Source organism: Silene latifolia, chromosome 10, assembly GCF_048544455.1.
Source record: "Silene latifolia isolate original U9 population chromosome 10, ASM4854445v1, whole genome shotgun sequence".
NCBI lineage: Eukaryota > Viridiplantae > Streptophyta > Magnoliopsida > Caryophyllales > Caryophyllaceae > Silene > Silene latifolia.
In genome coordinates, this window is record NC_133535.1 from 93623022 (window position 1) to 93638033 (window position 15012).

At 35.0% G+C, this 15012-nt stretch overlaps 1 pseudogene; it reads left to right on the forward strand.

Annotated features, from left to right (window-relative positions):
- The first annotated feature begins 12339 nt into the window (after nt 1-12339).
- On the forward strand, nt 12340-14469 carry LOC141607908 (protein XRI1-like; annotated as a pseudogene).
- Nucleotides 14470-15012: the final 543 nt, after the last annotated feature.

The window sequence follows — 15012 nt, forward strand, 5'->3', positions numbered from 1 at the left end:
CATGGGAGGCGGAGGATATCATGAAAGAGCGTTACCCTTTCCTTTTTGATCAGGTATGTATGGTTACGGGGACGTAACCTTGTTTCTTTTAGGGGGGTAGGAGAAGATCGCGAGAGTTTTTAAGAGTTTTTACACCCCTTTTATATGTTGTGTCGGTATGTTTATCGGGATAAGTTGGGTTAGTAGCATGTTTTACGTTGTGTTTATTTTGACCTTCGAGTCGGGAAGCTTATGGGAGTACCTTTGTTTAGTAGTGGTTTGAACTTCGGGGACGAAGTTCCTTTTAAGGAGGGAAGACTGTAATACTCCGTATTTATGGTCTTGGGGGTACTCTATCGAGTAGCCCTTACTCTGTCGAGTAAGGGTATGTTGCGAGAATAAAATAGTTTCGACTGTTGGGCACTCGATCGAGTAGTCAGGGGCACTCGATCGAGTAGAAATACTCGATCGAGTACCTTGGGTACTCGATCGAGTGTCCGGTTTACGGGGAGTTTTTCGCGGGTTTTGTTAATTATGCGATTAGGGTATTTAAACTTAATCGTCGTTGTTTTAATTCACTTTTACCAAAACCTAAAACCTGTTTAAGAGAGAAAGCAGTCAGTCATCTTCCTAATCGCATCCTTGACAATTCCCGGAGTTCAGACGGTCAGTTCGTGTCGTAGTTCGTGTCGTTGGATTCCTTGCGTCATGGGTAAGCTTTTAATATAATTTATATAATGTTTTGCTAGGTTTGGTCAAACCCTAATTTAGGATTTGGGGGTTTTATGAATAGTAAGTAATTGGTAGTCTTTATATGTTATATGTTAGGAGGAGAATTCATAGAAGAGGCGTTTTGAGACAAATTTGTAGATACCGTCTGCGTGTTGTGCTTTCCAGGTAGGATTTCCTACTCAGTATTAGTCCCATAATGGGATATTGGTGATGTGCTGTAGTTAGTTGCTTGATATGATGATTGTGTGTGTAATTGTGCTTGTGGTTGTGTTGTTGATGGCTCTCGAGATGCGTTCTCGGCTGAGTGGGGTCACTTGCGGGAGTGATCTCACGCCCTAGTTTCGCCCTTCGTGGAACCCGCCACGAAAGGGGATGTGCACATTAATGGGACAGGGTTATCGCTCGGTACGATGAGCGGGGCTTAGGTGGGAACGGCCGCGGTCCCCCATCGGGCGGGGCTGGTCCAAAGTGGACGATCGAAGATTGAGATGATGGGAGTTGGTGGTGTATGTGTGTGTGTGATGATTCAAATTGTCCTGTCTTTTGTCTTATTGTTGTTATCTATATTGATTGTGTGATTAGTACGACCCGGTGTTGTTTTGTAAAACTGCGGTGATCCATTCGGGGATGGTGAGCGAGATATTGAACAGTATAGAGATGATACTGGGATAGCTGGGATGGCCACGACATGACGATAGAGTCTTCCGCCGTAGTTTAGCATTTATTTACATTTCATTGAGAAAGATAGTTTGGAATAATGTATTGTACTTTCAGTTTGGTTTCGAGGATTGTACTTATTCATTAAACTACTTATAATAAATGTTGTTTCTGTTTTGTCTATTTGATTATCATGCCTCGGGCAACCGAGATGGTGATGTCTTCATACCTGAGTGGTCCTGGTAAGGCACTCGGAGTATGGGGGTGTTACAATTTGAACATCTCATTACTATTTAAGATCTCACAATACACATCTATGACATGAGATGATATCCGATCGACTTCAGGCACACTCTTCAACTGGCTCCTAGTCAAAGTCTGACATTCACTTTGGAAAAGAAGCTTCGTTTCATCATATGATTCGCCAAGTATAAAATCTAATACTTGTTTCTCAGCTTGATTCAAATCCTTAAAAACATTAAGATTCCTTTGCAAATAGGGCGATCGGATAACTTCACTGAACTACAACCCTCCTCTTACCACGACCCTAACATCCTCTTCAATTGGTAAGGAGATAAGGAGATGGGATTGCAGCAGAGAGCTGGGGTTTTGCAAGGAACACGGGCAATCGACTTTGCCAAATGACGTGGCGATCGACGAATATAGACATTACTGACAGATCGTTTACTGACAGATGTTTTATCAATTGTTGAAACAAGTGGAGTATCTGGTAGGCAAATAACATCACGGGTTGTCTTCATACCACGGTAGTAGGAGGAGTAGGAGGAGTATCTGTTATCTCAATAATTGTAGGCTCGGTGACGTCCTTATCGGAAGAACATCATCCAGAGCGGCGTGAGAGGATGTGTTCCCTACCAAAGGAGTGGGCTCGGTGAAAGGAGGGATGACATCCACAAGGAGGGATGACACGGCATATGTGTCGGGCTCGGGCTCGAGTTGAGACAACAAATGGGCATCATCTGCTAGAAGCCTAAAGGATGGGTATTCTGCATTTGGTGGTGGTGAATGATGTCGCGCAATTGGTTGCAAAGCTTCACCCATCGCATCCAATCCCGCCAACAAATCACCTCGTCCACCCATAAAAATTATCCACATTCTCCCCAGCTTTCTCCACATTCTCCCCACCTTTCTCCACATTCTCATGAATATCGTCAACCACTTTCTCGGCGATGTTCTCATCCGTAATGTCCGACACCTTTTCCTCATTCTTCACATCGTTCACATTTTCAAAGATCATCCTCTTGTTGAGATAACTTAAAACCTTCGCTATGCCGTCTACAAATGCAACTAGTTTCTTCACCGTTGTTGTTGAAGGCGGTTTGGAGGAGCTTGACTAACAAGTGATTTGAAATCCGAAAAGCTTGAGCCACGCTTTGCGGAAAATGCAAGTTTATGGAGAAACTCACCAAAGTGCCTTCATTCCCGTGTAGCGGTAATTTTTCAGCGTCAACCTTCAGATGCTTTATCTTGAATTGTTGACTTGGAAGACTGACCAAGCTCAATCTTTGGAGGAGGAGGACACAATCGTGGAATATGGTGGTTGAATACCATTGAGGCTCAATAGAACCCCCGCCAAAAGTTTTCTTGTCCGAATTTTTGTCATTCGGTTCCTGCTTAACTCTCTTGGTTATAGCTTCTTTAGTCCAAGTTGAGAGCGTTGGAAACTGCCGAGAAACAAGGCGTGCTTTGAAGACAAATCGGTCAACATAAATGAAAACCAAGACCATAATAGGTCCACCAAACCAATTTTCTTTCAGCTTTTGGGTCTGCCACTCCTCCTTTTGCCAAGACTCAACTTGGCCACCAATTTGCGTTTGATGAAATTGCACCGTTTGAATTTGGAGATCAACTCAGTGTTTGCCAAACTTTTAAGAAGTCTCAAACTAGCCCGATTGCCTACAACACCGCCTAAAAAAGCATTGAAGATATAAATGATGAAAGTGCGTTTGAAATCATCTCCACCATCTTTTTGTGTAGAGAGCTTTTCCATAATGTGTTTGAGCTCAATGGAACTACCTTTGTATTGACTTTTGAAATCCTCCAAAAGAGACACATAAGAAGGGCACTTATCTCCAATTTTTGCTTCTTCGACAATGTTTGGACCCATTGGCAATCCCATGCACAGATGGATATCTTCCTCTAAAACAAGGAGTTTCGCATCACACAACGATCCTGTACAGTGGTCATAATTAGAAACTAGCCAGTACGCCAACTGACCCGGAACAACATCTGTTTTAAGATGCAATAGAGAACCAAATCCCATTTCTTGTATAGCTTCAATCTGCTTATCTGATGGTGGATTCTCCTTATTGTTGAGAAAGTGGTAAAGCCCGAAGAGACATCCGAGTCCTCAACACAGCGATCTCTCTTTGTAAATCTTTGTCTTTTTTTTTTAGGTGGCTTAGGGACCGATTCGGTAGCTTCGAGGGTGCTTCAATAGAGTGGTGCAAGTAGCTTCAAGATCGTCCTCGGACGTCGCTTCATCCTGGCTTGGCTTGATTCCTACAACTCGGTAAAACCTATTATTCACAAAGCAAGAAGGAAATAAGTTCACAAAATAAAGAAACTTGGTCGATGGGTTTAGATTCTCGGACCTTGTTTTTGTGAATCTCGAGACATTGTTCATGAATCTAAGAGCTTGTTTTTTGAAACTTGGTCATTATAAGTGGTTAAAATCATCTATATTGCTCATACCTTTAATTGGTGAATTCACAGACCTTGTTTTGTGAATCTCAGACCTTGTTCAGTGAATCTAAGGGCTTGTTTTGTGAAACTTGGTCATTATTAGTAGTTAAAGTCATCTATTTTGCTCATAACTTTATTTGGTGAATTCACAGACCTTGTTTTGTGAATCTCAGACCTTATTCAGTGAATCTAAGTCCTTATTCAGACCTTCACAAAATAAGTTCCAGGATTCACAAAATAATTTCCAGGATTCACATAATAAGTTGCAAGATTCACAAAAGAAAATCCACAATTCACAAAATTAGGTCACAAAATAAGTTGGTCATTATAAGTGCATGGAAGAATATGTAAGAAAACAAATACAAAATTAAATAGAAAGTCAGAAGTAAAGAACATTGCATAATACATAGAAAAGTGATCCATGCAAATATTTAAAACAAAAGTACAACATTACATGATAATTTATGTTATCCAAAATGTTAAACTAAGACGTACGTAATTATACAGAAGGTTGACACTACTACGAAATTATACAAAATAACAAAAGGGCAAAGTTAAAACCTTAAAGTGCAAAGCCCTAGTTACACACATAGTACATTACAAACAAGGGACAACTCTAGACTATATATACATCATCATCAGAGGTAAGTCAAGAAAAGATATATCTCTACGAGTGAGTAGTAAGTCAAAAGAATGCCAATAGCTATATCTCGTTCTTCACTCGGCGTAGCTTTTAAAACAATCAATGACTCATTAACTGCACTGCGTGCAACATCATCAAGAGCATTGAGATGAGTACTCTGAGATGGAATTTTTGCTTGCATATAATGCAGTATGAATGTGGCAATCATATTCTCCGTCATGAAACATTTGCATGTTTGAAAGACTATGCTAGGACCCCTACGAATAGTCCGAACACCATTCATATCATTTATGTCTACGAAAAGCCAATATGCCAAGGTGACCCCAGTGCACTTTTGTGTATCCGAAATAGTTGAGCCCAATTTCGACAAACGAGCGCCATATTTGCTTTATCTTCCTTATGATTAATTTTTGAGAAGATTTTTTCCATAAGATCTTCATTATTGAAAACAGAATGACATGCTTGATAGTGACGGCCAGGCACTATAACTTCCTTTAACGGCGAAAAAGAGAAATCCATAGTGTTTGTTTTTCAAAGTGACATAAAGTTCGCGAAATGACTTTTGATCTTCGTCAAGAAGATTAACAACACAACCATTGCACCAAGGTGTCATACTTGTCTATGAAACAAGTGAAATACAAATATTAGATAAACAAAAGAAATGTGAAAATACAAAACACAAATTCCTAGGTAGTTGGACTAACAAGCTGGGAAAATAAACAAAGGTGAAGGAGATTCTCAGACCTAGGAAGCACAAATTCCTCACAAAATTAGATCTAGGAAGCACAAAAACCGGGAAAATAAAAAGGTTTAGATTGTCAGACCTTGTTTGGTGAATCTCAGACCTTGTTTACTGAATATCAGACCTTGTTTTGTGAAACTTGGTTATTATAAGTGGTTAAAATCATCTGTTTCACTCATTCCTTTATTTGGTGAATTCACAGACCCTGTTTTGTGAATCTCAGGGCTTATTCAGTGAATCTAAGGGCTTGTTTTGTGAAACTTGGTCATTATAAGTGGTTAAAATCATCTATTTTGCTCATACCTTTATTTGGTGAATTCACGACATCGTTTTGTGAATCTCAGACCTTATTCAGTAAATCTAAGGGCTTCTTTTGTGAAACTTCGTCATTATAAGTGGTTAAAATCATCTATTTTGCTCTTTTCTTCTTAATTTGTTTCTCTGCTTCTTTGTAATCTCAGACATTATTCAATGAACACTCAAGCAACAACAACAGAAGACAAAGTAGCTAGTGTAATTTATGCAAAACTCTGAAATTATGCAAACCTTTGAATAATCGCAGACCTTATTTAATGAGAACTCAAGCAACAACAACAGAAGTAAGATGAAGTTTGAAGATAATATAACAATAAGCTACTGGTTTCACAAATTTACCTCCTAGATTCACAAAATAAGTTCTAGGTTTCACAAAAGCAGGTAAACCAAATCTTAACAAACAGATGACAAAAATTAAGGCCAAGTTTGAAGATAATATAACAATAAGCTACTGGTTTCACAAATTTACCTTCTAGATTCACAAAATAAGTTCTAGGTTTCACAAAAGCAGGTAAACGAATCTTAACAAACAGATGACAAACATTAAGTCCAAGTGAAAAATGAACAATAAAAATGAAACTTCAATTCAAAGAAGTTTATAACCTAAAATTTAACTAATTAATGAAGTTTATAACCTAAACATTAAGCAGGTAAACATGAAATCGGCAATAACTAACAATGAACAATAACAATGAAACTTCAATTCAAAGAATAATTAAGCAGATAAAGAATGCATAAAAAATCGATGAAAATCGAATGAAGGAAAATAGTGAAACAAGAGCAAAACTCCTTATTTAACCTAATTAATGAAGTTTATAACCTAAAATTTAACTAAATAAGCAAAAAAATCAAAATCTAGTAAAGAAATAGAAAGGAACATACGAAAATGCGGAGAAATCGACCGCAATTGATTTTATGCGTTCCTCTCGTGTTCGATTATGCTCACAAAGCGATCAAAACCTGCATAATAACAACAATAATTTGACGAACTAAATAAATTTGGAAATTAAACTGAAAAATACAGAATGAAAGGAAGATGAATCGAAACTTAAATTAGTAGATCGAAAATACCTAATTTGTGATGATAATGCAGTACAAAACCTCCTCACTCACTAAACGGAGGTCGAAAGCTAAAGATAATGGTGGTAGGAAAGCTCGGTGATAATGGCGGACGGAAGCTCGGTGATAATGGCGGACGAAGATGATTTGAAGAGAGAGAAAGAGTGTTATCCAACAAATGCGTAAATGAATGTTATTCAATGAAATGTGCGTGTGTTTGTTGGAATTAAATAGGGGACACGTGGCATCATCTTATGAGTCTATAATATTTAGATCCAATGGTATGGAATGAGTTCAGCCGCCTCACCCTAAGAAGGGTGCCTCACGAGATTCAATTTCTATATATATATATATATATATATATATATATATATATATATATATATATATATATATATATATATATATATATATATATATATATAGGATCCTATGAGAACTCTCTTCCCATGAGAACCATGAGAACCTCTCACAACCGTTAGATCAAATAATATGACGTCCCAGATCTGAAGCGCGTCGTAGCTATTCTAAGTAAAGGGTATTTTTGTCTTTCCCTCGTTACTAACTCTTTCGTCCCTTACTTCTCTGTTCATCTTCCTCATTTTGCTAAAGGTAATTTTATGCAATTCCATGTCCATTCTCTCTTCAATTTCTCTCCTTTTTTTTCTTATCGCTTAGGTAAGAATCATTCAATTTGTTGTTTATTTCTTTTTAATGCACGAATCGTTGTCTACTCCTTATACTGTTATCTTTATGTTCAATATTTCAAGGATTTATAGTTGATTTCATGCTTGTTTTTGTAAATTTCTCATGTTTATGTGCTTGTTTCTACTTATTAGCGTTCAATTCTATTGTATTTACAATGTAATTTTATAATATTGTTCTCAATTGGTTTTGCCTCATTTCTTAGGGTTTATGTTTCGATCTATTGATTTGATTGTTAATTACATCAATGATGATCTAATTTCATAGCAAGGTCACTTGTTCTTGTCGATTTGTAAAGCTATATTTTGGTTGAGTTTGTTTATCTTCAACATTTCATGGTTTTTTGTGGTTTGTGTTTTTTCTTGAAGATTTCAACCCAATTAGCTTCCAAGTTCATCTTTCTACACATATATGTACATTAAACCACCCTTGCATGTACATTACATACAACTTTGTAAGTTTTATATCTCAGTCTGATTCTTAAGTATATCTATGTCAATTTATGCTTCCGTTGCGTTTCTCATTGATTTTAATGGGTTATCTTCTGATTTGTATGTGTTTATTGTAGATAGTTTGAAAAATTGCAAACAAAGTTTGGATACAAGGAACTATGTTGAGGGTCCTTTGTTGTTTCTAATCGTATACACGTTCATCTCTTTTTTAGTGCACTTGTTTATTCTTTTTGCATGTTGCTCTGGCCCATGTTTAATGTCTATATTTTTATGTTTCAATTGTTTTACGTTGACCTATTTATTCACAAACATAGAGTAATTAAATGAAACTATTTTACCCTTAAGGCCTTGTTTGGATACCAAAACAGAGGGAAAGGGAGGGGAGGAGGAAGGAGGGAAGGGAATGGAAGGAGAGTGGTAATGGTGGATGTGAGTTTTTCCTCCAAATCTTTTCTATTTTGGAGGGGAAACATTATGGCTTGGAGGAGGGGAATGGAGAGATCCATTATCCCTCCCCTCTAAATTCCTATGCATCCATTTTGCCAACCAAGCAATGTATTTTTCATCTCTTTAAATCTCTCCCTTCCCTTTCCCTCCAAATCCCCCTATTCAAACGAACCCTAAGGGTTGGACCACTGCTCCTCAACGTAACAAAAGATAAGCAGATGAAATCATTACACTTTGGAAATTTTTAGTAGATGATTTAATATTAGAAAGTTATTCATTCTGTCCAGATTTGCGTAAACCAATCAGTTTTTCCAACATGCGTTTAGGCACAACATCACTATGAACATAATTCTATGTATAGCTTAAATGTTATGTACATATGATATATGTGTTGTGAACCTATGACACATATTTTTTGTACCTATGTTTTCTAAGCTTAATTTATTGCCGCTTTCGTTTACCATTTTGTTGTAGGAATATTTTCATGATCTTGCAATTACAACTCAAGCAACTCATATATTATCTTTATAATTCTTGATATACAGCGTCGTCCTTCCATCTAATCAACAATGGCCGCATAAAGGAATTGCAAATTGTGGTAATGAAGCTAATGAATTAACCAAGTAAAGGAAGATGTTCTTGGTCTTATTGGTGCACTAAATCTAGTCTGTACATATTTTTGTAAAACACAATTATTCGTTTAAGCTATTGTATATATGACCAAGTTTGGTCTTCTTGTCATCACGGTGGAAAGTACTCTTGAGTTCTTTTAAGTCCAATATTTCATGTAGATAAAGACCAATATTTCATGTAGATATGGACAATGTAGAAATAGATGCTCTAATTTCAAGATTTGATTTCATTTGTAATCTATATATAAAATTCAAAAGAATAAATTTAATACTAAAGTTATAACTTTATCCAAAACAATTAAGTACAGGGGAGAAGTTAATATAGTTTAAAGACAAGTACAAGATAAAAATTGTAGAATAAATGTTCCTTTGAGCATTTATCATATAGGACATGTAATAATTCACTACTTATCGTTAAAGCAACTTTTAATAATTTGTCAAACTACATCAGACAATAAACTATAAAACATAAAAAAAAAATAGTTACAATACAAAATAGTTAATTATACATTACTAACTACTTGTTTCCGCAAACCCTTACATGACTCGTAACGTATGGAATACCCACTCTTATAATCTCTATCAAATGTTGTTCTGAACCTGCGGTACGCCAGTACATACTATATAATCCTATGACACGCACCAACTAATAATTTGTCGAAACCATATGAGAAAATATATCATACAATATTAAACAACTTTAAGAAAATTCAGTAACTACTTGAGGTACAATACAAAATAGCTAAGCGTATATTATTAATTAATTATTTTGCAAACCATACAATGAATCCTAAATTATAAGACACAAAAAGTTACAGTTTGAAGACAAGGATAAGATCAGACATAATATATATATCGTAATATTGAGGGTGCTATGCACTTTCTCCCTCCAACCTTCTCTTCCACCTTCTCCCTTACTGTCTCACAATCGAATAGTTTATTATATATCGTGTAGGGTAAGAAGACAAGTGAATGAAGAAAAATTTATCGGTAGTGTGAGGATAAGGTCGAAGAGAAGGTAGAAAAGAGAAGATAGATAGTAATTCTCTTATTTTATTGAACCTATGGTACAAGTATTCTGAACCTATGCTATATTTATTCTGAACCTTTTGTATATTGACCTTGTTATTCACTGCATCTCACTAATGTAACTCAAGTAACTCCTAATAACATATCAAAACAACATGAGACAACAAACTACAAAACATGAAAATAAACTCTTACATGAATTAAGTACGGGCTACTCAATATTGTAATCTATCAAATGTTGTTCTGAACATACGATGCATTTTTTATGAACCTATGGTACATGTGTTTTTGAACCATTGGTATAAACGAAATTTCTTTCAATACCTATCATTAAGACTATGTATGGTGTAGAATACCTCCAACTGTTCATCAAAATCAAACTTAAGAAATTAAACCATACAATATAAAACAACCTTAAGTACATTTTATAACTACTCAAGCTACAATAAAAAAAAGCATACACATATTCCTAATTATTTGTTTCGTAAACTCTAACATGAATTATAGAATAAGAAACACCAAGAATTACAACCTAAAACGTGTAAACATGCCGTCAAGTTACTTACACTTCAATACAAAATATTCGAATAAATGAAATTTACAGATGAAGTAAACATAATATTTTCTTTCAAATAAATTGTTTACTTGCAATATAATTAAATTATTTGATTTCTTTGTAATTGATGATTTCCTAGCGATTAATTTGTTGATCTTTGTTTAGATGGATGAATTGTCAGTTTCCTCAATTCTTTAGATTGGTTCTCACATTTTTTTTTCTTTACCAAGTATAATTGGGAAAACAGGGGTTCGGAAAGGAGTTTGTAAGACTAAGAGCACAGACTAGTTTTGTAATATGTTTATAATTAGTTAGGGGGATGGCGCGCGTCAATCTGATACATTGATCTTCTTTATCCAATGGTGGGGATTGGTTCTCATGGTTCTCGTGGGAAGGGGGTTCTCATGGGATCTTAACCCTATATATATATATATATATATATATATATATATATATATATATATATATATAGAATTAGGATCACATGAGTCCACCCTATCTTTTTGAGTCCATGAGTCCATGATACAATATCACACGTTATACTACACAATATCACAAATTACAGTTTCACACGTTATACTAAACAATATCACAATCGAAAAAAAAAGTTTTTGAAAAAAAAAATTTGAAAAAAAAAATCGTGATATTGTTTTGTAATACAATATCACACGTTCTACTAAACAATATCACATCTTACATAATAAAAAAAAAAAAAAAAAAAAAAACTTTTTCGAAAAAAAAAATGAAAAAAAAAAAATCGTGATATTGTTTTGTAATACAATATCACACGTTATACTAAACAATATCACAGTAAAAAAAAAAAAAAAAAAAAAAAAAAAAAAAAAAAAAAACTTTTTCGAAAAAAAAAATCGAAAAAAAAATTTTGAAAAAAAAATTTTGAAAAAAAATTTGAAAAAAAAATTCGTGATATTGTTTTGTATAGTGCGTGATATTGTTTTATGGACTCATGGACTCAAATATATAGATGGACTCACCTGGATCTTGCTTTATATATATATATATATATATATATATATATATATATATATATATATATATATATATATATATATATATATATATATATATATATATATATATATATATATATTAAATTAGGATTACATGAGTCCACACTATCTTTTTGAGTCCGTGAGTCCAGCAAAAAAATATCACAGGTTATACGAAACAATATCACATATTATAGTAAACAATATCGCTACTATTGAACCCCTTCCACCTGCTCTTATTATATTCTTTTCTCATACTTATTCTCACTAATCGATGATAGTACCGAAACTCCGGCAAACACCGCCATCCACATACATTTGACCTCCTTTTATTTTAATATGACCAATCTCATACAAAAAACATTATCTAAAACAATCACATATGAAAAGATGCGTAATCGAACTAGGGAAATATGAAGAAGATGAAGCACACCAGAGATACCATTAGTGCAATAAATAAAGACAAAGCATGCCACCTAAAGTTACTTTAACTCATAAATTGAAGTATAGTTAATTGAAGAACAACAATAAACATAATCAATCAATCTAATACTAAATTCAATAAAAAGGATACTATAATTACATCTAACACCAAAAGCTGGTAAGTTCTTCAGATGTCTTGATTCTTACATAAGTTACTTGCTTTTTCATTTCGGGTGGTACTGTAAGTCTGTAATGTCGTCAAACGACATGGCAAAAGGTCATTCGGTATATGTCAGCTTGGTTATGAGTCGTATTTAGCTCAGTAGTTCCACGATCATGGCAATCAGAGTTATTTCTCAAGTCGGAACATGTCATTTTGATTTGGTCCTTGACCCTAGTCCTGTTCTGGTTGTGTTTTAGCTGGGTCGGTCTGGGTGGCCCAATCTTGCTAGGTCTAAATGTTGATCATTGAATATAACGGGTTTTCTTTCTCTACAGCCAAGGATGCAAAGAAAGTCGAAGCACGCAAATGACAATCTTGAAGACGAACAATTCCGCCAAACAAATACTTGAACTTTGAAAAATACTTTACCTGTTGTCTGATTTTTCTGAACTTATCTATCCCAATGCTGTATTGTCGGACTTATTGACCATATCTTCCGCTTAACCATATGAACAGTTGAATCTAATCTTATGTCTTCGTTGACACATTATATATATATATATATATATATATATATATATATATATATATATATATATATATATATATATATATAGTAGTCGGATCCTATTGTGAAACCACCAAGATAATGAAATCCATGAAACCACTCACATCCCTTAGATCTAATAATATTACGGAAGGTGAGATTAACTCAACCAAAATTCAAATCCTTCGACAGGTACCCAAACAATCAGATTTCACTCATTTTCCATTTTTCCTTTTATCTCTCATCTTTATTTCTCTCTCTTCGATTATCAAAGCCTTCGACATCACTAAATCTGCCTTATACGTTCAATCGCAGATACTAACGCAACCATACCTGACGATTAATGGATCCTTATGCTTCGACGAGGTAAAATTTCAATATTGATAATTAATTTTTGTGAAATTAGGATTTATATTTTTTAATTTTTTGATTGTCGATTAAATTAGTTGAATTTAGGGTTTGATTATTTGTTTATAGTCATAAAAATGAATTATGTTTGATAAATTAAGGGGTCGTGAATTATTTCGTGGAACTGGAAAATTAGGGATGGGGAAATTGATACATTACTAAATTGGTTGAAATCGTGAAATCAGCGATTTAATTTCGTGAATTACATAATTTTTATTATCGTCAAAACATTAGTTTCCTTTGTTAGGAGAGAATTGATGCAGATGGTGCTATTCTTCCCGAAGTTGATGAATCTTTGCAAGGTTTGCTTTGATTTAACTTGTCTCAAGATTGAAATTTGGTCGTATAGTTATTGTTAAGTCATCTTACAGTGAAAATGATTTTATCAGACGATTTTTCTCCTCATAATATCGAGGACTTTGGAGAATCTGAAGCTTGGCTTGCTGAATGTCTCAATGACACTTACTTGAATATCAGCTCCGATGATGGATATAGTGTTCACTTGTTTTTTATATGGAAGAAACTTGCGCTTGCTTATGCGTAGGGTTAAGTTTTACTTATTTGGATCTCCTCCGGAATGCGGAATGCATCTGTCTCATCCGATGTGCGATTGGCTCCAAAGGTATAGTAGCGGAAAAATTGTGTTCTTTTCTTTCACAAGTTTGTTATCCGAACGACCTTCCTATTTCTCGTAGAAGTATGCCATGACACACCAAATTCGGATCACATATAGCTCAAAGACCAGTAAGAAGCTCCCGAAATGTTATTTTTAAAGGTTATGCCATCTTGTGCAATTTACTTTGTTTTAGTCTCACTAATGCTGACATTGGATGTTTGATGCTCTAGCATTATTTAGGCCGAAACGTTAATTTATTTCACAAAATAGCCATTTCTGACCCTCCACCGCTATGCTCCATTTGAAACATGGAGCCATGTCGAGTATTGTGTATAATTATTTGTGTAGTACTCCGTTTTATATTCTCATTTTTGAAATCCAGCAGAAATCTTACATGCGACACCATCAAAAGTTCCTTCTTCATTGCATATCCATTTGATTTTATTAAACCATGCGGTGATAGTGGAGGAATGACCCTCAAGGATATAAACCAGCGCATACACACTCCACCACCGAAACCTAAGGAAGCCGAGGACGAAATTATCTACCCTACTTCAAAGATTTTTAGGCAAACCTGTTGTCGGTAAAACCAAAATCCCTACTCAAGGAGGAAAAGGTAGCATCACTACCATGAGAACCAAAGGATGAGATTGGAATGATTAAAACTGCTGACTCAATCTTCGCAACCGCAAGGGCAGGTCTGACCTTCCTGGCATCGACGTCTTTGTTTCCACAGCTGACCCCGAAAAAGAACCTCCCTTAGTCACATCCAAGATTTGGCGTTTCTGATGAAATAGTCCTCTGACTCAAGCTTAAGCTCTTCTTTCTTTGACGTTTTACTTATTTTGAAAGCCAATTAGCTCAAATGGAAGAGCATTGTGCAATGCACAAGATGTGGGTTCGACTCCCATATTGGCCATGAAATACCAAATCTTTCTTTTACTCTTAAGAATGAAAAATAGTGTAACTGGTAATCCCATTTAATTCAAGTATGCCATGTATGGTAATAGTTTTGGTATATATGTTAGTCTTTGAAATGCTTGTATTGAACTCCTGATAATTGCAAAGCTATTTCACGAGCTCGATCATTGCCATTGTTCTTTGCCGCTTCACCAATCAAGGTCTCACGCGCCATTCTCCGAATATGATTATAGCCTCCTAAATAATTGTACTGTATTGCTTGCATCATGA